General features: G+C 35.1%; 1 long non-coding RNA gene across 2 annotated transcripts in view; it reads right to left on the minus strand.

Annotated features, from left to right (window-relative positions):
• LOC104005631 (uncharacterized) overlaps window positions 1-25,902 on the minus strand; it is a 209,930-nt gene that overhangs the window by 11,416 nt on the left and 172,612 nt on the right. For both annotated transcript variants that reach the window (XR_001713442.4, XR_001713444.4), the window contains one exon: window positions 20,155-20,213. This is a non-coding gene — a long non-coding RNA (uncharacterized LOC104005631). The remainder of the gene's footprint in view (window positions 1-20,154; window positions 20,214-25,902) is intronic.

The following is a 25,902-nucleotide window of genomic DNA, read 5'->3' on the forward strand; positions in this document are numbered from 1 at the left end:
CAGAGGCTGTGCCACAGAAAGTCACTCAAAATTGGCTCTAATTTTCTTTTCACTCTTATTAATGGAAAGTAACACATCATACTATTAACATAATTAATTTGACCTAAAAGTTGTATACAAAACTTTCTTAACAGAGGGAAATTATTTCTTTAAATATACTCAAACTAAACTTTAAATAGATATGCTTCATTACAACTCAAGAAAGAAAAATGAGGCTAAATTAAATTTGAATGAAGCTAATGTAAATTTGAAGTTATTACCTCTTTCCTTTTAACATGTTAGGTGGATTCTGACAACAAAGACATTCAGACTTACAATTTAGTTATGTGAAATACTAATGACGATTACCTTGGAAACAGTTACAGTTTCTCAGAAATCTACTTATGAAATCAAAACACAAATACAATCATAACATTCTCTCTTACAACAGAAGCACAGGAAGCAATAAATGGTTGGGTCTGGAAATAAACTATCTATAATTTTGGTAGATGTGCATTTCTACCCCTCAGTTATTGACCTATCACCAGGGAGAGAAAGGTCAAGTCTGTATTCAACTCACTCCACCTGCTACAACTTGCCAATGGATTAAAAAAAGGAAAATGTAAGAATTAATGTGGAGAAGTATAATATTTCAAAGGAAATATCAATGAGCCAGTATCCAAGTTTTTAAGTTAAATTCAGATGTTCATTGAGCCAATGACATTGTTATTTGGAGTGTGTGTGTGTGAGTGTGTGTGTGTTTGTGTGTGAATCTCAACAAATATGTCAAACACAGGGCTATGGAAACTGGAAATTGCTAGCAGTCATTAGGCCACACTTGAAAAACAACTTTTTGGTAAAAAAAAAAAAAAAAAAATCCGCAAAAGAAAGAAATCAACTAATTGATCATCTTTGATCAAGATTTAGGGCTATAAATTTGCTCATAAGTATTTAAACTAATTGTGAGCAAAAGACTTGAATGCATTATGACAATTAGACTATGCCTTAAAACTGTAGAATCAGACAACCTTGACACTTGTTTCACCTGAACTATTGAGTCATTTCAGTTGCAAATGTTCCCAAAAGAAGAAAAATTAATATTCTGTGGAGTTGCATGCAATATGGAAGCCCTCTGAACTACCTGAAGGGTTCAAGGCAGGTGTAGCCCTTCTGGTCTCTGACTGTGTCTACAAAAGCAAAGTGAAGTGAAGAAGTAAAGCAATTATCCTGATTAACCAAGCAAAAAATAATTCCCTGCAAGTTAGTAACAGGCAATTGGTGAAGCATGAATTATCCAGATTTACTATACTATATATGTTGGTCAACTCGTCAAACAACACTATTTTACCTGACATTGTTTGTGTAGACAATTTTAAAAACCTAATAATATTGTGAAAGGTAGCTAACCTCGAACCTTAAGTGTGCCTACATTTCTTTTCATAACATGGAGATGAAGGAAAGGTTTATTTCAGGAGACCTAGCACATACTGAAATACAATGAAGATGAAGGAGCATTCCAATATTATGAATTGAGAATGCTATGTCTCTAATGACCACATAGTCTTCATAAGCACCCTAGGCTAGAAGGAAATATGAAGCTAGGTCAACAACAGAGAAGAGGCCATGGATAAATCAGTGATGTATATTTCACTTCAACCTCAGAAAACTCACACTTATGTAGGGGAGCCTAACCAAATAAAGTAACCAAAGATGAGGAGATAAAAGAAATTCGAGTTTTGAATATGTTCCATTGGAACCAGATGAAAGGTTGAGTACAGAGAGATCTACTGTAGGGTAGTTAGTGAATTCCCCCTGAGATGAATTAAGTATTTCAAATTGTCCATAACAAATGACCACAAATCGAGTAGCTTAATGCAACACCATTTATGCAATCCTGAGTCAGGAATCTGGGATCTGCTTAGTTTTGTTCTTTTAATTTAGGGTATCTCACAAGACTGTAATCAAGGTTTCAGCCAGAGCGAGGGTCCCATCTGGAAACTCGACTGAGAAAGGAATTTCTTGGGTTGTTTACAAGATAAGGTTACATTTGAGTTATTGGACTGAGGGCTTCAGCCAACGGCTGCTGGCCAGGGGCTGCCCCAGGCCCTTCCCACATGGAAATGCAAACATAGCAACTTATTTCATCAAAGCCAGCAAGAGAGAGAACCTGCTAGCGAGATAAAAGTCAGACCTTTGTAATCTCATTGCAGCAGTGACAAACTCTCTGGGTTGAGATATGCTATTGGCTACAAGAAAGTTACTAAAAGGAAGGAGATAACACAAGGCCATGCACACCAGAAGGCAGGGATCATGTGGGGCCATATTAGACACAGTTTACCACAGAAGGCAGGGATCATGTGGGGCCATATCAGGCACAGTTTACCACAGAAGATGTCACCTAAACCTAGCCCTTGGAAAAGTAAGGGAAAGAGAATCCCAGGCAACAGTAAATGCCGAAGGCCTGAGATTAAAAAAAAAAAAAAAAAAAAAAAAAAAAAAAAAAAAAAAAATTAAAAGCTCTTTAGTGTTCAAGAAATTGAAATAAGACAGAATAATAGAAAATTATAAATGATGAGGAAAGTGTTAAAAGATGAATTGGAGAGATAAGCTGAAGTCAGGCCATGAAAATCCTCTTAGACTATGGTAAACTGTTTAGTTTTATTCTAAGTGTGAGGAAATCTATTCACAGTTTTTAGCAGAGGAGTTACATGATCTCGTTTACTTGCTAAGTGGATAACTGAGGCTGTTGTGTGAAAAATGGAAGGGATGTCACAGTAGTGGTGGTAATGAGATGGTAATGAAGACAAGATAATTGAGACTATTCTGGACTGAGTGAGGTGACAGTGGCAATGGGTAAAAGAAGAAACATTCAAGCTATATCTTAGAAGTAGAACCAACCTGGCTTGAATATGACAGGTGAGGAAAAGGGAGAATTTAATTACTGCTAAATTTCTAGAATAAACAGCATGATTGTATTATTAACTGAGATGCACAAGACTGTGGAGTGGGAATGAAAAAACAATTTGACCAGAAGAAAAATCCCAAATTGAATTTTGGAAATGTTAAATTTGATATGTTTGTAGGACTTCCAGTGGAGATGTCAAATAGGTAGTTGGAAATAATCTGAAACTCAGACAAAAGATCATGCTGCAAATTTATCTGCATGATATTAATGAATTTTAGACGTAATCACTCTAGAAGATAATGCACTATTAAATACATATAATTGATATGTATATATACATATATATTTGATAATCATTTTCTTAAGATGGCAGATTAGAGGCATTGTTAGCATACCTCTCCCACTTGGATGGACAAAATAGTGTTTAGAAATTCACACTGTGAACTTTTTTTCGAGAAGCAACACAGGAACTGAACAAGAAAACTGAAGGCATCTACAGACTCTTTGATGGAAGCAGGCGGCTGCAGTTACACTGTGAGCCAGGTGAAGGGCTGCAAGTTCCCAGTGTGACAGGGGGAGAGGCTGCCTCTGGGATACACCCCCTGACCAAGGACCTGAAAGTCCAGGCCATGGAGGAAAACCCTAACTCCACCCAGCACAGGAACTGACTTGCAGAGGGTTGTAGAATTTAAAAATAGAAGCAGCATCAGGAAGACCCTTGCATGCACTCCCAGATTCTAGCATGGACCAAGTAAACCATTCCTTACTGTTCCTCACAGGGGACCCTGCAGAGGACAGCCAAAAAAGTGCAGGCAGTGGTCACAGGTTGAAAAAAGTCCTAAATGGGGTTCGCAATATAACCTCCTGTGGTGACCAACTCCCTTGGCCAGGGTCAGGGCAGCAAAGAGTGAAAAGCAGGCTGCACCTGCAAGTGCAGGAGTCGCGGGTACAGTTGTGGGTACAGGAGCCAGGGGCCCAGCTTGGCAGTGGACAGGGAAAGGTGTGACCTGAAAGCTGTGGCTGCTGTCCCCGGAGGGAAAGCTTATGACTCAGGGCGGTTGAGAGTTCTGAGTACAGCCTGACTGGAACTCAGGTCACCTCTGCCAGAGGAACACTGCAGGAGAACATTTGCCTCCTCAAATGTGTGGGAACCATGCGGGGCTTACCACTCACCACTGCTCCCCACTCCCTGTGCAAACTCTTCTGTGCAGCAGAGGCAGCAACACTCCCCTCTGGAATATCAACCCAGTGGCCCAAGAAATGTTCCTGCTCCTTGCCCTGTAGGCAGAGACTCAGAGCACAAATCTTCCTGATGCAGCCCCCACCTGGCTTTGCCCCACCACCTGCTCTGGTAGCTTCACACAAAAGACAGAAACTCTTTGGCGCTATATGGCCCTGACCATTATCTAAGAAACCAGAATACTCTCCCTGGGCAACATAAGGCAAGCAAAAATCCCACTGCTACTACCACAGCTGGTTCTCTTGTGAAAGCACCACCTCCTGGCTGGAGGCCAACCAACACAGTCCATTACAGCATCTCCTGGTAGAATAACACTGTGCCCAGGAAGGAGAAAATGGCTGTGCAATCTCAGCTATCACCACTGCTTGCACCACTCTGGCTAACCAGGAGGTCCTGAGTCTGTCCACATGACCAGTTCATTACTACTATAACTGGCATTCAAGAAAGCCAACATACTAAGGCTATCAATAACCAAGAAATCTCATAAAGTCTATGTCATGCCCCTGCCATCTCAATTAGAGCTGATGCTGCCACCCACTGCTGGGAAATTTGAGAACATGTCACATCACCAGATCCCTTGCAGACATTTCTGAGCACCAGCCTGGATTGTGGCAAATTCGCTGGGCCTCTAGACCCAGAGGAGCAATAACACTCACAGTAGTCTGGCTCCCAGGGACTCCCACTCCTAGGGGAAGAGGGAGTGTACCCCATCAAGGGAACACCCTGGGGGACAAAAGAATCTAGATAGCAGGCCTTAAGTACCAGATCTTTTCACTGGTGAGAAGTTTCTTTAACCAGAGCCACCGTTGCAGTGCTGGGTTCAGCAGGGTAAGTCTTCAGCTCTAACCCAACATTCAGACAACCCTGTTTCACGTGAAGGGTCTTGGAGAAGAGGATGTATTACCCCCCTTACCCAACACCACTGGCACAGTTGAGACTCCTCCCATGTGAGCTTGGCATGGGTGTGACCATAGACAGCCTTTCTGGGACACATCAGGGTGACTGCATCCCCACAGGAGCAGCCTCCAAGTACAGGCTTGCACGAGAGACAGAGTTCCATTTGTTTCTACTTGGAACATCAACATTTCTACACCTGAGAAGAAGTGCCTATCTGATCTGAATAGCTAGAGCTCTGGGACAGAAGTATCTGAGAAGTAGATAAATTTCCTGCTGACCTGGCAAGGGAGCTGAGGCGGACCCAACCCTTCCCCCGATAAGACCGTAGTGTGACTCCATGAGAGCTTCTCCAGCTACCTCTATCAAGGCTGAGACCTCTGCCTACTATTGGGTATTGCATTTACCCACCTGCTTTAGCCACAACTAGTTCCTACAACCTCCCCTACTGAACTGAAGCCTGAACCATCAAACCAGTAAATAAAATACTGGGGGAAAATAAATCAATATAAAAATGCATGCCATGGAAGAATGAGAAAAGCTTTAAGAGACGTCTACTATTCCAACCCCATAGGAGACAGTAAACTTGCGCACACACTGAGCACATTGCTACCAACATGTGAGAAAGCCATTATACAAACTCTCTATAATGAAGGAACTCTTACAGAGTCTTCACCTCTGAAAGCACCAAGAACCAAATTAGGCTATGATAAATTATAAACATTAAAGTCTTATCCTTAAGGGGAAAAAAGAATTTAACAACAAGCACAGGCAAATCAAAAACAAATTCAAGAACAACTAGAAGAAATAGTCTACGCAAACACCCAAAATATCACACTACCTCTCCAATAATGGATGTAAACCAAGATGAAATCTGTGAAATACCAGATAAGAAATTCAGAAGATCTATTATTATTAAGCTACTCAAGGAGATATGAGAGAAAGGTGAAGACCATCATAAAGACATTTAAAAAGCAGTTCAGGGCCGGGTACGGGCTCACGCCTATAATCCCAGCACTTTGGGAGGCCGAGGCAGGCGGATCACGAGGTCAAGAGATTGAGACCATCCTGGCCAACATGGTGAAACCCTGTCTCTACTAAAAATACAAAAATTAGCTGGGTGTGGTGGCATGCGCTTGTAGTTCCAGCTACTCAGGAGGCTGAGGCAGTAGAATGGCGTGAACCTGGGAGGCAGAGGTTGCAGTGAACTGAGATCACGCCACTGCACTCCAGCCTGGTGACAGAGTGAAACGCCATCTCAAAAATAAATAAAAACAAAAAACAGTTAAGGATATGAATGAAAAATTTTTTAGAGAGATAGATATCATCAAGAAAAAACAATCAGAACTTCTGGGAATGAAATACATACTTAGAGAATTACAAAATACAGTGGAAAGTTTTAACAAGACTAGAACAAACAGAAGAAATAATTTTAGAGCTCAAATACAAGGCTTTTGATTTAACCCAATCAGATAAAAATAAAGAAAAAAAGAATCAAAAGAAATGAACTAAATATCGAAGAAATATGGGATTATGTAAAATGGCCAAACCTAAGAATAATTGGTGTCCCTGAGGGAGAAGAGGAAATAGTAAGTCTGGAAAACTTATTTGAATAATTGAGGAAAAGTTCCCTAATCTGGCTAGAGATCTAGATATCCAAATCCAAGAAGCTCAAAGAACACCTGGGAAATTCATTGCAAAAAGATCCTCACCAAGGCATATAGTCATCAGGTTATCTAAAGTCAACATGAAGGAAATAATTCTAAGAGCAGTAAGACAAAAACATGAGCTATCCTACAAAGGAAAACTTATCAGACTAACAGCAGACTTCTCAGCAGAAACCTTACAAGCTAGAAGGGATTGGGGTCCTATATTCGGCTTCCTTAAACAGAATAACTGTCAGCCAAAAATTTTGTATCCTATAAAACTAAATCGCATAAATGAAGAAATAAAATCTTCTGAGACAAACAAATGCTGTGGGAATTTGTTACTACCAAACTAGCACTACAAGAAATACTAACAGGAGTCTAAACCTTGAAACAAAAGCCAGATATGCACCAAAATAGAACATCTTGAAAGTATAAAATTCACAGGGCCTATAAAACAATAACACAACAACAACAACAATATCTAGGTGACAATAAATATGATGAAGAGAACAGTACCTCACATCTTAATATTCACAGTGAATATAAATGCCCTAAATGCTCCACTTAAAAGATACAGAATGGCAGAATGAATTAAAAAAATCACAACCCAAATATCAGCTGTATTCAAGAGACTCATTTGACATGGAAGGATTCATATAAACTCAAGGTTAAAGGGTAGAAAAAATATTCCATGCAAATAGAAACCAAAATCAAGCAGGAGTAGCTATTCTTATGTCAGACAAAATAGACTTCAAAGCCACAACAGCAAAAAAAAGATAAAGATGGTCACTATATAATTATAAAGGGATCAATTCAACAAAGAGATATTACAATGCTAAATTTATATGCATTAAACACTGGAGCTCCCAGATTCATAGAATTATTACCCCTGGACCTAAGAAATGAGACAGACAGCAACACAATAACAGTGGGGGATTTCAATATACCATTGAACCACACTAGATGGATCTTCAAGACAGAAAGTCAACAGAGAAACAATGGATTTAAATGACATGCTAGAATAAATAAACTTTACAAGACATTCTACCCAAGAACTGCAGATATATATTCTTATCAGCACATGGAACATTCCCCAAGATAGATCATATGATAGGCCCCAAAACAAGTCTCAATAAATTTTAAAAACTCAAAATTATATCAAGTGTCTTCTCAGAACACAGTGAAATAAAACTAGAAATAAACTCCAGAAGGAACCCTCAAAATTATACAATACATGGAAATTAAATAATTTACTCCTGAATGATATATGGGTTAACATGACATCAAGATGGAAATTTAAAAATTCCTTGAACTGAATAATAGTGACACAAACTATCACAACCTCTGGGATACAGCAAAAATGGTGCTAAGAGAAAAGTTTATAGCATTAAATGCCTACAACAAAAAGTTTGAAAGAGCACAAATGTACAATCTAAAGTGACACCTCAAGGAACTAGAGAAACAAGAACAAATCAAACCCAAACCCAGAAAAGAAAAGAAATAACAAAGATCAGAACAGAACTAAATAAAATTGGAACAAAAAAATACAAAAGATAAATGAAATGAAAAACTGATTCTTTGAAAAAATAAATAAAATTGATAGACCATTAGCAAGATTAACCAAGAAAAGAAGAGAGAAGATTTAAATAAGCTAAATTAGAAGTAAAATGGGCGCTATTATAGCCAATACCACAGAAATACAAAAGATCATTCAAGGCTACTATGAACACCTTTACATGCACAAACTAGAAAATCTATAGGAAATGGATAAATTCCTGGAAATATACACTACTACAGTGACAGGTGAGATCAGATATCAGAATGTACCTCTTTACAATTCATCCATTTAACCAAATACCACTTGTACCTCAAAAAACTATTAAAATAAAAATTTACATATATATATATACACACACACACTCATGATTGATTTTCAGATCTTCCAACATTTAGTTACCTGTCCTAAGACAAGTCACATTATCACTTTGAGTCTGTTTCTCATTTATAAATACATGTAATGATTTTATATTTGTGACATGTAAATATATATCTCCAAAGCATAATTATTTAATTAACTATGTGAATTTAGTCAAATTATGTAACCTCACTGAGCCTCAGTCCCCTCTTATGAAATATGAGCAGACAGAACCCTATGGGACCAGAAGTCACTTCATTTTTCAAAATTCTGAGTCTATGTTTGAAATATATCATATATTCAGATTTAGATGGAACGATGTCTTAAGCAGATTACTTTTAAATTGTTAAGAACTAAAATTGTTTCTAATGTTAAAAATAAACATTTAATATTAGCGTCTAATTAGTGTACTGAATATAATATACATGTATCTTCAAATACTTTATAGAATATAATATGCAAGCATCTTCAAATACGTTTAGAAATAAATTAGAACTGAAGCGAAGATAATCCATAGAAGTTTTATCACATTTCCTGAGCAAAATATATATTCAATATTAGCTTGATAGCAATAATATACTTTCAAGATTTTCTTACCATCTTCAAGTCTATAATAATACACAATCAGAATATATTTAATAAATTCTGCAAAAGAAGGTAAGTGAAAAGAAATTATCCCTTTTTCATTTTAGGTCAGGCCAAAAGAATCCAGCCCTTCTATTTAAAAACAAAAATTATTACATTGGCCTAAATTATCCAAATTGGCTATTTTTTTCTTTAACATTTACCTTCAATGCTTTCTTTATCAAATTCAGCCTTGATTAGCCCTATTATGATTATAGAGTTAATGTGCCTTTTACCAAAATTAACCTTATTGTAAAATAGACAATCATCTTAACAATATTTGCATATCTGTTTAGTATGAGAAGTTGTGAGTTGAAATGTTCATGACTTTTCAAAAAGCAACAAATTCATTATCTAAGCATTATAATTCACAGTGTAATATATAAACATTAGCAACTGCCTAAGCTATTAAGCAAATACTCTGATTTGAATTTAATTTCTCTTTGTTTTCTTCATCACAATGTTTCTTTTTCCACAGTGGTTCTTATGCATGTAGATTTTTTTCCATAGGCAATTAAAGTGTAGTTATTTTTAGGGAAGTGATTATAAAATTTCCACAGTGGAATTCCATATATGATTTCCCTCAACGACTCCTGAAGCCATTTTTTTTGGTTTATATTTTCAGGATAAAAAACAAGATAGAATCTAAAAATCATCATCCTGCTTTCTGCTTTTCTCTCCCCTAGCCCCATGGCAATTTGCTACACTCGTTTGCTAAAATACTAAAGAATAATAAAAAGAAAAGATGGAAATAACTTCTCCCCACATAATATTATGGCTGCCACAAAAACATTAGCCACAGAGTTAAGTGACTCTGAAAATCCACCTATGGTAGCCTTCTTCTTGCAACAGTTGGACTGTTCTATGAAGCTTTACAGTGAGAGAGTTATTCAGTTTTCATTATTTTTATCCAAATGTATCATGATAAAAAAAACAAGCATTTATCTCATACTTTCTTCTGATTGTAATCAGTATGATAAAAAACATGAATGTGGCATACAAAGAGTGAGGCAAAGAATTTCAAATTATCTATTTAGTATGGTTTGAGATTCTAATGGAATGTTCACTCTTGGCTGTGTCTCCACATTAGAAGTCAGGATATTAGCACAAAATGTATGAAACCTGATAGAAAAGGAAACCCAACTTTTATTTATTGTATTTCTGTTTTGTAAACCATGATGAAATCTTCCCTCTCCCTGAGAACTCTTCTTTTGAGAATCATAAACTCGTGGGCATCCAAGTTAGAGGAGCAGACTCCTGGGAAGATGTGTTTGAATGCTAGAATTTAATACTTCAACAGGCTGCTAGTTCAGGTGTTTTTACAATTTAGTACCGATTTTCAACTTTCATTTGCCTCACTGCCTTAACTTTAAATCATGTGATTCTTTCTCTTCCCCCCTCAGGCGTTAGAGCTATCAATCAGCACACTGAATTTTCCTTTGGATTTTTTCATTAGCGTTCCCCCAAAAAGGATGGAGCAGCTCATGGCATTTTCTGCATGTTGACCTTTCCAACACAGTGTCATCAGTTTCTCAACCTTTTCAGCTCCTGGAGCTTCAACTGCATTTGCTTTTTGCTATCCACCATCAAAGCTACAGTTTGATTCTGGTATCGTTCTGTATTTCTCCTCCTCCAAAATCTTCAGCCTGAAATTATCCTCAACTCTCTTATATTTTCAGTACTATCTTTATCTTGCTCTTACTGAAATTATGTTTTATTTTTTTAAAGTCATAATTTTGTCAAGATTACAGTGAATTTTTTCAAAAGTCAAATAGTTGACATACCCTTTATGAATTCAGCCTCTCTTGTTTCCTGTTTTTGATATCTATTAACAAGTTTTAAAATATTTATCTTTTTCTCTAAAAACATTGATTATATCAGTACCTCTTGATTTTCTATTAGATATTACCCATTGATTTTTTTTTAATATATAAAAGCTTAGGATTTAACATTTTCACCATTCCCCTCTTAGGCACAAAATTCTCCCCAAATAGTGCTGATTTCATTTTTATTAATTATTATTCAGTGTTTGAAACAGCTTACTCCATTTAAGAATATTTATAGTTGGATGTGAAGGCACTCTGGCTGCCACGTCTGTCACCCCAGTGATCACCAGGGTAGATTTACACTGACCTGGCTGGCTAGGCTGGTGTCTCTTTTTTCCCTCACCAGTCCCCATGCTTCCCTCCAGAAGCTCTTTCAGAGGACGCCCTCCCTCCTGAGCCATGAGGATCTTTCTTCTGCGCTCTGCTGCTAGAGCCTCCAAACTCTCTAGGTCTGTCTGTAGAACACAGAGTAGTCCAGCTTCCAAGACTCCAGACACAGCAATGAGGTGCTGTATATGGCAGTCTGCCTTTCTTGGAGGGAAATATATATTTATAGCTGATCCATGCAAAATGTTATACTTCTTTTGTCGAACTTTTTGTTTTCTCTTAATTGGATTGTCTTATGCATTTGCATTGTTTTCAATTTAACCTCAAATGCTCACCAATTTGAATACATTCTTTTGCAATATCTTCAAATCTATTACTTGTTCTATCACTTTAATCCTCTTTTACCAATGTTCTATCATTTGTGATCCTTTTTACAAATCTCTCACCACTGCTCCCACCACCTAAGGTGTGACTATGGTCTTGGGATGTCCCTTCGCCATCATGTTGGGATTTTCTAGACTTTCCCTGTGTAGAATCTCCTTTTTCCTGGATCCCATGTCCCTTTTTCTAAGTTTACTCTTTGGTATCAGAGAAAGAAATCTTCCACTAGCTTTCTGGAAAAGGGCTTATTTAAATCATATTCTTGGATAGCCTTTATGCCCGAAAATATCTTTTACTGCCCTCATTATTAGTTGATTTCTTAACTAGGTATTGAATTTAGTGTTCTCGCAGAATTTTAGAGCAATATCCCATTGTCTTCTAGCTTCCAGTGTTGGCCACTATTGCAGTTTGATGCTGTTCTGTTTCTTGATCCTCTGTATGAAACCAATTTCTTTTTCCAATTTGGAAATACGTAGACTTAAATATTTGTCCACAGTGTTCTGAAATTTTACAATGATATGCCTTATCATGTGTTTATTTTTATACATTTTACTAGGTAATCAATGGACCATCTAATTGGAAAACTCATATCAGAATTATGAGAACTTCTTGAATTAGTAATTTGATAATTTACTCCTCTTCTTGGTGCTCCCTTTCTTACACTCATATTATTCAGATATGAGGCCTCCTAGACTAATTCTTTAATTTTCTTATCTTTTTATTTTAATTTCTCAGTCTCTTTTTAAAAAATTTACTTTCTGGTAGATTTCTTCAACTTTATATTCCATCACTTCTGTAAAGTTATTTAATTCTTGCTCTTATATTTTTAATTGCCAAAAGCTATTTTTTCTGGTAATTCATTCATACAGTTTTCATTTTTGGATGCAATATTTCTTGTCTCTCAATTTAAAAACAAAAATGTATTTTATCCAAGTTTCTGATTGCATGGCCTCTCTTTTCTGAAAGTTGTTTTTCTGCTACTACCTTAAGGCAAACTTTCAGGTCAGATTCTCTTCTTAATTTTCTGATGTTTCTTGACAGCCTGCTTATATTTATAAATGTAGCACTAAAACAATGTATGGAAACTTCCTTTGTGTTGTGGGGTGCTGACTGAGTGTGGTTCTTTACTGTAGACTGACTTTTCTGATCTGTTTCTGTGCAGAATCTCTGATTTTAGTTTTAGAGTTTTTTCACTTAGGCTGGTCAGTCCCTAGAGAAGTGTCAAAAATATCCTACCTGTGGGGCTTAGTGTGGTATTTGTGTGGGGGTTGAGGACTGAGAGCAAAACATTTAGTTTATAAACCTTCACTAAAATCCATCATTTTCAGTAAAGTGTCTCTGTGCTCAGCTGTGCTTAGTGTCTCTGTTACTCACTCCAGAGAATGATGAACCCCTGGTGTTCAGCTGGCTCTAACAGAAGCAGTTGTTAGACTGGGAAGAGTGGAGGGGGAGGAAGGGATTCCTAACAGCTTCTTGGTCTCCTAATACTGGTGAGATTAGACCAATAATTGTGCTTTGGAGGAATCTGTGATATAAACTGATTGCTTCTCAACTTTCTTAACTGTTGATTAGCGTTCAGCCTTCTCAAGATTGCTTACCTTATATGAGCATAAGAGAATCAAAGAGAAACATAGTTTAAAAATCTTCAGCAAACTAATGTTTTTATATCTCAAAACTGGCTGCTGATATTTAGAAAATTGGGATGACAAATTCAAATGTTAATAGAGATTCATGGAAATAGCAGTTAACCATGAGTCAGCTAGTCATATAACTTTCTTCTTTCTTTAATTGCTTTAATAGAAGCAATTAATTACAGTTTCTTGAATTGCTTTAATACAAGTTGCACAGTAATATCTAAATAAAAAGTTTTTTGAAAAAACTGGGGAAACTTTTTGAAACAGACGTGACTAACAAAGGATTAATAGCCTACACATACACATACACACACACACACACACACACACACACACACAAACACACTGACAGAGAAAAAGAGAGACCTAAGAATTAACAAAGAAACAAAAGAAACCACTCACTAAATGGACAAGAGACATAAACAGGCAAGTTATCATATATATGTAAATCAAATTGACAAATACACATAGGAAAATAGATCTAATGTACATAAAAATCAAAAAGCTTAAAAGTAGGACAATGCATTACTATTATATATTTATCAGTTGATGAGGTTTAAAAATAATTTTAATATCAGTATCGGAAAAGTTGTCACTTAACACACATTTGATATGAAACTTGGCACACATTTTCTGACAGGCAATTTAGTGATAGAGATCACTAAACAATAAAAGGCAAAAAATGTTCATTTATAATAGATAAAAATTTATAGAAAAATTTTACTGAGATCTTTTTAGGTTACGTATGTTCTACTCAATACAGAGGTTTCAACCTGTTTTATCAATTATATATTTATTGCAATCACAGTCAATAGTCATCTTACTTAATCTATAAAATTCTAGTTTTTTCACTTCTTATAACTGAAAATTAAAATTACATGGTAGCTGATAATAAATAACTTTTATTAATATTTTTATTTTCATTAAATAAGCAGGAAAAGATTGCTACAGTATTTAATGAAACTGATGGAGATATTTCTGAACTTTATACATGATTAACTATTCCCCCAAAACTGAAAACTGGAATTCAAAATATAAATGTACATATATTCATAAAAAATATTATTTATCATACTTTTGCCTACTAAATAACTGAAAGATATAGTTTCACATATAACATTAAATTATTATAACTTGTTTTAAAACTAGTAATAAACATTCATTAGTTAATTACATTATATCAATTGCCTTTAGTAACCTATTCTATAGAATGTTTTCAATCCTTAATTTAATTTTTTAATAATATTCCTTGAAATTTTCAATAATGTAATTGAGAAATTCCATGTTTGTTTGCTTGTATATGTTTGCTTTGTCCTGGCAGAAAGTAAGTCTGATCTGGTTGATTGTTTTGACAATGAAAACCAGCTTTAGGAAGTATGTTATATTGTAGATATTTCTCCATAATTGAATTAGTTAAATCTGAAGTTTCAAGATTTAAAAATATTTTAAGACATGCAATAAAAGTATTTTATTAAAAACAAATACTGCTGGTGTTTAGAAATTAATAACATTTTAATTCTCCTAGCACTTTCTGATTATGTTGATTTAAACACTGTCTCTAGTTTTTTAAAAAATTATCAGTAATTTGATATATTTCAATAAAATATTTTTCATATTTTTTCCCCAAAATGAGAAAGTGAATGATCCAAATGTAATGTTTTGAGTTATTTGTTTTTAGGCAAGTTTAAGGAGAATCAGATAAAGTTGTCAGCTATTAATTTATAAAAAAATACTTTTTATAACAAATACTTTTTTATATTGGACATAAAAATAAAAAGTTTATAAATTCTCATTGATTTTAAAAAATTCTTTTCCCATTCTTTAACTTACTTAAATATAAAATTTCAGTGCTTGCATTTATAAACCACAACAAAATCAAAACAAAAGAGAAAAATTGATTTTGAACCTACATCGTTTTAAACACTATTCACTGGAAAATACATACATTGAAAAAGAATTTCCTTTTATTGCATTTCAAATAATTTTACTCTTCTTAAAATATTTATCAAAGTTTCTAATATATTTATAGTTTACAATCAATTGTATACAAACATTAATTGAAACTAAAATTATTCAAAATTTATTTTCTAACTTTTTATTCTATGATCATTTTAGACATTACAAATATTGCAAAAATAACAAATATGAATCTTGTGTATCCTCTCAGCTTTCTTTATGTTAACCTCATACATAACCACAAATGCAACAAAAATCTAGAACTAAGCATTGATTTAACACTAAGCAACAGATATTATTCAAGTGGCTCCCTCTATCTGCCTCATTGTTTTTCTGGTCTAGGATCTAAATCCTGATCACACATTGCATTCAGTTAGCACATGTTCCTAGTTACATCTAATTTGGGAGAGGTCCTCATTCTTTCTTTGTCTCCCATTATCTCGACACTGTTAAAGAACATAGAAAAGTTATTTTCTAAACTTTTTCCTAATTGGGGTTTTTATAATATTTCTCCTTGATTAAATGCAGGTTATGCGTTTGGGGCAGGAATCTAATAGAACTGACGCTGCATCCCTCTCAGAGCGTTGTATCCAGAGGCACATGATGTCAATATGTCTCATTATTGGTGTTTTCTGTTAAAATGTTAATTTGCTAATATTTTGATCTTTGCAAATACTTACACTTATAATGAAAAAATTAAAGATCAATTGAAACATACAAGGGGTGGATATATAGTTTTTCAAAATTCTGTTAAAAAATGTTTTAAGATCATAGTGTAGACAAATATTTTTAGATATTAATTTATAGTGTGAAACAGATGATGGATGCAGAAAAGGGTGTGGTCAAGATAGTTTTTTAAAAATATTTAAAAATATGTTTACATATTATAAATTATATTTATTCATTATTTTTATTATTTTATTGTTATATATTTTACATATATTTTCTTTATCAATAATTTAAAATATTAACTCCATTAACATTTTTAATAAACTATTTTTAAAAATTAACTTTTTACGTGAATAAAACTTTTTTGCTATTGGGAACATATTTATTTGCTAGTGGGAATAATGCAATAAAAGGCAGAAATCCATTATTATTTTAAATCATTACTTATAAGAAACAAAATTGTCTATTAATATGGTATATCCACAAAGTAGAATCTTATACAACTTTTTAAAAAATGATGATTATAATTGTTGACATATGTTGTTTACTATTTATGTTTAGTGAAAATATAAAATTTAAAAAGAACATGCAGAATATGAGTATACTTTTTAAGCATGCATGTGTGTTTGTTTAGAATAACTTTTAGAAGAATGTTACTCTATTAGAAAGTTTAACAATGAATCTCTCTGCATGGTTAACATATATAGTTATCATAGTATTTTGTATTATCAGCTTAAGAATTCAAAATAAGAACCAAAGCCTTAAGGCTAGTTAAAAATTAAATATTTAGACTATACTTGAATATCTACATGTACATATTAAACGTTCCCAGTGAAAATACAAATATTTTTCAAATGGTAAGCTTTCCCTTTCATCTAAAGAACATTAAATATTCAGATACATTATCCAGGCTTATATAGAAACCAGAAACAGTAGACTAATTTTATATCCACCAAGCATTTTACGTACATTTATTAGGCAGCAGTTATGTTTTTAGGTGCTGAGAATACAAAGAAGAATATGACATAGTTAACAGTAAAAGGAGGCCCAAACTTACATTACACAACATGCCTCAATGGACTAGATGCTGTAATAGACTTAACTAGAATTCAAATATTCTTATATGGGCTTCACACACATTAGCTTACTTAGTTTTCTTATGATGACACTGACAAGTAGGTAAGTAAATGATACTTATATTTATTCATCATAAAACTGGAGTTCAGAGAGGTTAAGTGATTTTCTTCATTTCATAGGCTACAAAGTGATGACTATAATTTTATCCTAGATCTTCAAATTAAAACGTACACACTTACATTTGAATAACATTTTTATCTGTATTCCTGAAACCTGGCTACTGTTCATTTTATGAATGATGATTTTTGGAAGATTAACTGCATATTCAGTACTCATATTGATGTTAGTAGTCCTTTGTTTCTTTAACATAAAAGTTTTAAATGAAAACATGAAAGAATTATTTAATGCTTTTAAACATCATAAATAAATAAATGGAATCCATTTTTGGACTTTCCATATTTAATATTTTTCTTTTGTTACTTCATTGTGCTATGAATATACTCCCAGCATAAAATCCATAATATTTGGTTTAATTTATTTTTTGGTAAATCTATCAGCTCTTTGAGGGAAGGGGTTACTTCATATTAATCTCTTTTTCTTATCCTTTAGATTACTCTCTGGCATGCATTATATGCTCAAAAGTTGTTAAATATTTGAATGGATCCCTTGGACCTAACTACATTACATTATTACCAACAAAACATTAAAGGCATAATGATGTTCACTATATCTAGTTAAATTTTAATTTACATGGTTTATTACAAGAAAACCTAAAATGTGTGTTTCTTGAAAGATTTCCCTTGATTTACTATTGAAATTATTATTTAATTTGCTGTTGTATTTTATAATTAAATCCTTATTTTGTTTTTTTAATTTGAACTTCTTAGGTAACATCTTAACTGTTACAAATATTTTAAACATTGAAATCACATGAGAACATAATTCATTATAATGCAGATGTTACAATGTATCAGAAGTCAAATCATGGCTCAAATAGGCCAAATACAATTGAAAGTGAATTTACCCTACAAAGCACTCTTCAACACCAAATTTACAAACGGATTACCTTGTAGCTCTGAGCACATTAAAGTGGATTCGCATGATACACTCTTTATCTAATCGGCAACTGAAAATGCAGTTACAAGTATAGGTCCTTGGAGATTGCAGTTTTGGAAACCCATTGCAAAATATAACCCTTAATTACCTTCATGGTTAAAAAAGCAATCCAGTGTAAGCTAACACATTTTTTTCCCAGTAAAGAAAGGCTAGGAAAAGTAATTTTATTGACCTAAAGGTAGTGTGTGTCCATGAGGCTAGAAAATAATTTTTTTTTTGAAAGATGTATTCAGGGAAACAGAGAAGAGATCAAATTTAAAACTCCTCTTAAATGGTTCATGGAACGGCATTAATAGGAAATCCAATGGGACTTATGCTAATCTACTTTCTTGGCTAAAACTGAGGATGTGAGCAAAGTGATTTCTATAATGCGTGGATAAAATACATTTTATTCTCTCAATGTTGTTTTGTCTTACAGGGAATATCACTATAGGTGATATTACATAAGATTTTATTCAGCCCTCTTACATCGTATTATCGGGTAGACATTAAGAAGCACGTATTTGTTTACAGAGTCATAAGGAATTCAGTTTTGGACTCTGCCCCTCAAAAATCCTAGGCTAGTTTTTGATGCCTCCCTTATTCTCTAGTGACACATGGGAATTGTAGTCCCAGGGCATTCTCCTTGGTCTTAGTGAAGCACTTTTCCGTAGATCTAGGAGCAAAAGTAGAGTAAAAATATCTGGATTGAAGGTACCTATTCATACCTGCTTCAATTCAGTAACCTCTCTCATTTTCCTGGTATCAGCTTCAGCTTCTGTGAGATTCTTTATATTCCTGCATCATGCTGTGCTTGGCTGTACCTCAGAATTTCAGCACGAGCTGTTCCCTCTGCCTAGAATGTCTTCACCGCTTTGCATATTTGATTCCCTTCTCCTTGCATATTTCATTCTTCAGGTCTCAGATTAAATATCAGCTCCTCATTCATTTAGTTCACTCTATGTTACTTATTCTCACATTTTCATTAACTCTATCAAATTTTTTTTAACATTTTCTTGATTACAGCACACTTGCCACTGATTTAATTATTTGTGTTATTGTTTGTTACTCTAATACAACTCCTTTCTGACCACCCAGGGACTAGCACTATACTTAGCACATAGTTGGGGGTTGACAAATATTTATATGGTTAACACATATTTCTTAAGGTTTTTTCTTTCCCCCCCCCTCTTTTTCTTCTTTCTCCTCCTTTGCAAACTCCTCCTACTCCTTCTTTTGAGCAATGTAGTTTCAAATGTAGAATCGAATTATTATTTTAAAAAGTTTGTAGCCCAAAATGTTACATACTGGCTATGCCCAAGAAAGTTTGAGGTTTAGCTCATATTCCTACACCGAATACACATTATATTTAATATAATGAGACTAACTCTGATTATTATAGACTTGAGATATAAAAGAACTTCAGATTAAAAAGACGAATTATAATCAGTATACTGTTGTACCTATCTCCCACTTCATAATATGTTTCACATGAACACATTACAATTATCGTTAGTCTTCCCAGTTGTGAGGCACATGATACATAGTAGATGTTCAGTAAATATTTCCTGAATGTATGTGTTGATATATCAATTGCGGAATTTAAGGCTGGAGAGCAGGCAAATAAGCTTGCAGAAAAATGTCTAACTGCAAGGATTGAAGCAAAAATCATTTCTGATTAACTTAGTTATTTGGAAAATGCATTTCCCCACTTCAGTCTCAAAATATGTTTTAGATAGAGCTTGTAATATGATTTTCAGTGATGTCTTAATTATGTTGGCTGAAAATAAAGAGCATTTGAAGCAGAAAATGTAATGTGATGTCACCAGAAGCCAGTTTCCTCTGTGGTTCAGGGAAATATGTGTCAAGTCCGTTGAATTGAGTTTGAAACACAGTTTTGACCATATTGGCTGGGTCCCTGGGCAGGTTACTTAGCCTCTAATCAAGAGTTTACTTGTTTTCAAAATGGAGATAACACCATACCTGGTATATCTGATTATCTGGAAATAGCTTCAAAATCCCAGTAGCTTCTGGACGGTCTCCTGGAATATTAAGGCATTGTCAAGACTAAAGGAAATATGACAGTTTAATGAGATAATTAATAGACAGCAACTTATGACAAATCATTTATTTTAAAACTAATTTTTCCAAAAATGGCATTGAAATAACATTATAGCAAGTATTATTTCAAGTTTAAAATTTAAGTCTCCAAGTGAACCAATAATTATTATATATTGCAATTATTTTTTTAATATTTTGGGACCACATATATGCCATTTCTAAGAAAGACAGAGGCCCCTTTTGTGTGTAATAGTAATAACTTTCATGATGGGAGTTTGAAGCTCCCAATAAAAGGTCTTCATTCCCTAAAATATCTTTGACGCTGACTACCATGAACCTAATTCCCTATCATAGCCATACATTGGAATTCCACTGTTTATATGCAAATTTCAAAGCGTAAGGCTGAGCCACATGAAATTGATTTGGTTTGAGCATGAAACTGATGGCCAAATACAGGCAATTTAATATGGTTCAATTTTTATATTTAATCCATAATCAGGCATTAGCATCTATGTGAAATTATTTGCAATGGCATCACAAAGCAAACACCAAGCAAATAAATAAAAATTTAGATAAAATAACTTGGTTCTGGATGAGTTATAAAGAAATCAAAACCAAAGGTAAGACATTATAAGGAAAAAGAGAATCAAGAAAAGAGACTCATAGGTTCTTCATAAATTTTCTTTGATTAGACCTTAGCTAGACATGGCATTTGTGGTAGCATCCATCACATATTGATGAATTTATCTTTGAAAAATTGTGTAAGATAAAAAGTGCAGCCTGGGTGGCTGGGCGCGGTGGCTCACGCCTGTAATCTCAGCACTTTGGGAGGCCGAGGTGGGCGGATCACGAGGTCAGGAGATCGAGACCATCCGGGCTAACACGGTGAAACCCTGTCTCTACTAAAAATACAAAAAATTAGCCGGGAGTGGTGGCGGCGCCTTTAGTCCCAGATACTCGGGAGGCTGAGGCAGGAGAATGGCGTGAACCCGGGAGGCGGAGCTTGCAGTGAGCCGAGATCGCGCCACTGCACTCCAGCCTGGGCGACAGAGCGAGACTCTGTCTCAAAAAAAAAAAAAAAAAAAAAAAAGTGCAGGCCGGGCGCAGTGGCTCACGCCTCTAATCCCAGCACTTTGGGAGGCCGAGGCAGGGGGATGACGAGGTCAAGAAATCTAGAGTACTCTGGCCAACATGGTGAAACCACGTCTCTACTAAAAATACAAAAATTACCTGGGCGTGGTGGCGCTGCCTGTAATCCCAGCTACTTGGGAGGCTGAGGCGGGAGAATCGCTCGAACCCGGGAGGCGGAGGTTACAGTGATCCCAGATTGCACCACTGCACTACAGCCTGGGTGACAGCGCATTACTCTGTCTCAAAAAACAAAAAAGAAAAAAAGTGCTAACAAGACTAGCATGCCTTCTCCAGCATTGGCATATAGCACACATAAAGCTGGGACTTAAAAAAATAATAATAATCTATAAACCTGACTCAGAAAGAAAATGTAATTTTTGCTAAAAAAAATTATAGTATCTTCAATGATCATTAAAAATAGCAAGCTATAGGTTGTGCTAATGATTCATATTATTATGAAAAAAATGTAGGTATATTGAAGGATCGAGTATTTCTTTCCTCTAATTTCCCAGGGCTTCCCTTTCTGGAGTTCAATATACACAAACACACACACAACCACCTTAATATACATTATTTAAAAAGTGGGTGAAGGTACTGCTGGACCCAATTAACATAACAACAAAATCAGAGCAAGCGAAGTTCTGAATAGCCTGCCTCAAAACTTCCTGAAAGTTTTTCTATTTCAATTCGGTACATCAAGTCTGAAAACAAAACAAAACCAACAGCTTGTCATGGTGTTACTTTTCCTACCTGAGTTACCAGCACCATTCCCTTTCTTTCCACCCAGGCACAGGTCCATCTGTCCTGCCACTGCTAAATTTGAAGGCTGGGAGTATACACATCTGCCCTGGGCAAACACAATCAGTGTTTCCTCCACAAACACAGATTCCCATGACAGCCAAACAGAAAAGAGAGGGGAAGAAAAGAGAAGCTGCGGATATTAAATTTCTCTTAGACCTACCACCTGATTCTCATTTGACCCACTCTCTCAGTCTTATAAGCCCACCTTCATCACTTTTTATTCACGTGGCTCTTTTACCAGCTGGGCATATGAAATTCTAAGCCTTCGTACTTTTCCAAGTTACTGCACAACAATCTTAGCAAGACAAGAGAATATTTAAGAAGTCCTTTGCTTTCCATCTTTTTTTAGGTTATTGGACTCTTTTGCAGAGGCTATCAACTCCAACTGTGTAAGGACACCTGTCTACCAGAACGGGCTTGAGATTACTAATTCATTTCACATGGGTCACCAAACTGATATCAAATAGCAGTAGTTCTTGTTTATTACCAGCTTAGATCAGATTCAAACGGGAGACTCAAAGCTAAAAGGCTTAACCTCCAGCCCCTTAACCCTGGGTCACTCTCAATCTGTCTCTGGGGCACTTTTAATTAATGGCAGACTGAAAAGGATTATAAATTCCAGAATTCCCATATACAATCCCTTATGAATGCCCAACTCACTAACAGTCAAGAAGCCTTCCAATCCACACATATTTGTTCACATGATTATATCTATACAAACCAAATTAAGTGGAGGCATGAGGAGGCAATCATCTTGAAAATTCAGGCTAAAATAGAAATACTTCAATTGAGGTTTGGGAATTTACCTTTTTAAGATTGGAAAAATGTGCCAGATGATGTCCCTGCGTTAATTTTAACTTTGCATGTGCTAGTGCCAAAGGGCAAAAAAAAACAAAGGTAGAAAATTCAGGTAATTATCTAGACCATTAAAACCTAGCCATCTAATACTGAGAGAAAAATACATATAAAGAGAGGGGAAAGCCGTAAGCAACCAGGTTGAGAAAATTCAGCAATTAGCCAAAATCCAACATTGCCTTATGGTATAAATATAGTTAAGACTATTGCAGAGTGGAAAAGCAGGATTGGGGGACATCAACTTTACAATTTTTCTATATTTTGGTTTTCTAATGGAATACCCCAAGGTAAAAGAAAGCTCTAGGACCACTAAATGTTCTCTTGGAGTCATGTGCTTTTTTTGGCCACTTCTATATACTTATGATTTTGTTTTAAACTGATTGAGATTTGGTACTTCAGCAATTGTACAGAATATAATTAAATAATCCTTTTCTAAAGCTCCCCTGGAAATAATTATCTGAATTAAGTCTACTAATATTTATTGTACCTTAATCACACAGGTAACTGTGGCCTATGCTAGATCTTTCACAAGATGTTAAACTTCTAACATCTTGAATCTTATGAAGCAATCTTATGAAGGTAGTATCATTATCTCTATTATATAATGAAGAAACTGAGGGTCATTTGTAAGAATATCAATTATTTGGTGTATTAAAAAACATAGTCATCTGTTATAGGTTGAATTTTGCCCTCACCTAAAAAAAAAAAGATATTTTGAAGTCTTAATCCTCAATACCTATAAATGAGACCTTATTTGGAAATAAGGCTGTTGCATGTTTAATCAAGTTAAGAGAATGACACTAGGGTGGGTCTTAATCCAATATCATGTGTGTCCTCATAAGAAGAGGGAAATTTGGACACAGACCCAGAGACACAGGAAGAACACCATATGACGATGGAGGCAGAGAGTACAGTGATACATCTACAGGCCAAGGAATGCCAAGGTTTGTTGGCCATCAACATGGGCTAAGAGAGAGGCATGGAATATATTCTCTCTCAGAGTCCTCAGAAGGAACTAACCTTGCCCACACTTTTACTTCGGACTTTTAGGCACAACAATGAAGAGAGAATACATTTATATTATTTTGATCCAACCAGTTTGTAGTACTTTGATATGATAGCCCTAGGAATCTAATACATCATCCAATGAAGAAGAGATAAAATAACAAAGTGGGGAGTTAATTTTACATATTAAGCAAGTTTAGACAATACTAGCATAAATGTCTTTTATGTTTCTTTAGGTAAATACAGCTGGAATATTTCCAGCAGAAAAATATAAAGTCTGGATTACAAAAGGGCTCTTACAAAGTTGTATCTTGAATGCCATTCTGAACACTGACACACACACACACACACACACACACACACACACACAGACGAATCTCAATAAGGGAGACCTCATTACCTATGGAGTGAATGCCTAGCTTCTCAGCCTGGCAGTGTCTTTATGTTTTATACTCTTAAAAGATGTCTGATAATTAGATCTATGAATTCTCCTTCTTTCCCAGGCTAATCTTGTGCTGCTACTATAAAAAAAAAACCACACTATCCTCCAGCTAAACTGAATTCCTGGCTGTTTGCCCAAACAGGCGTTCTGCTTTCCCACTTTCTTTCTTTTACTCATGCCGTGCCCATTATATTAAAGTACTGCCCTTCTTCCCTCTCCTTCACCTCACTATATTTAAATCCTTCCAGGCATTAAGACAATTTGATGAACTATCTCCTGTACTCATCCTTTGCCAATTAGAGAGACTTGGGTTCAGTTATTCTCCTGTCCCGTACTTTTTGTGACTCTCCTGTGGCTTTTCCAGTTTTCTGCTTTGCCATATAGACGTGTGTTTATCTTATCTCCATTACTGTATCAGAAGTCTCTTGCAGTGGGTCGTATCCCTACTTGTCTTATACACCTTCCCTCTACCTCCAGGACCTAGTACAATACCTTCCACATAGTCGGTCCTCTACAAATATTTGCTGGATTGATTTTAAGTTTGAATTAAACAGCACAGTATCTCTTGGGCTGAAAAATCACATTGCAGATGGCATGCTTTTATTGCTCAGTATTGCTGCACCAATGGAGCAAGGCATATTGCTGCAAATTCTTCATCTAAATGATGGGAGCTACAGAGGGAAAGGTTTTCTAAAAAAAGAGTATCCACAAGCTAAAGCAACAAGAGGAACAGAAAAATGCTATAGCATTTTTTCCAGTTTATTCTATCCATCTAGTGGCAATTCATTTGTCTGGTAAGAATATCTGCTAGATTCCAGTGTTAGATTCAAAGTAAAGCTAATTTGCATTGGCATAGTGACTTAACTCACTAGTGTATTATTACTGTGTAAGCAGGTGTACATGCGACTACAAATAAATGCTTGCTGATGGAATCCCAGCAGGGCTTCTGATGAGTTTTCATTTTGTTGAACCTTACCCAGGAAATTACTGTGTAAAAAGCTTTCTATTAGTTATTTGCCTGAAATATCATTTAGCTACACCTGGCCAAATTCATGGCAATTATACTAACTATACAAGAGGACATTACAAAAATCTCATCAGTCTTTTATATTCATTTTCTCAAATTTATGACTGAGACTATAGAAATATACATACATATATGCATACTCAAATACAAAAAAGCACACATCAAGAGAAACTTAGTATTTAAAAGTGAAGAAAGAAATATCAAAAGAGGATAACAGAAGTTAATCTTTCCTCCGTATGGTATCCACACTAAGAGTTATCAACTCCAAAATGCAAGTTACTGTTTACTAGTAGCCATAAAAATACATACAAAATAAATTTATGCATGTTGATTGTAGCCCCAAACATGCTTACATGGAAACAATATAAGCTCTTCTATTGTATTATAGGATACATGAAAAAGCTGACAA

The sequence above is a fragment of the Pan troglodytes genome, chromosome 2 (genome assembly GCF_028858775.2).
Source record: "Pan troglodytes isolate AG18354 chromosome 2, NHGRI_mPanTro3-v2.0_pri, whole genome shotgun sequence".
NCBI lineage: Eukaryota > Metazoa > Chordata > Mammalia > Primates > Hominidae > Pan > Pan troglodytes.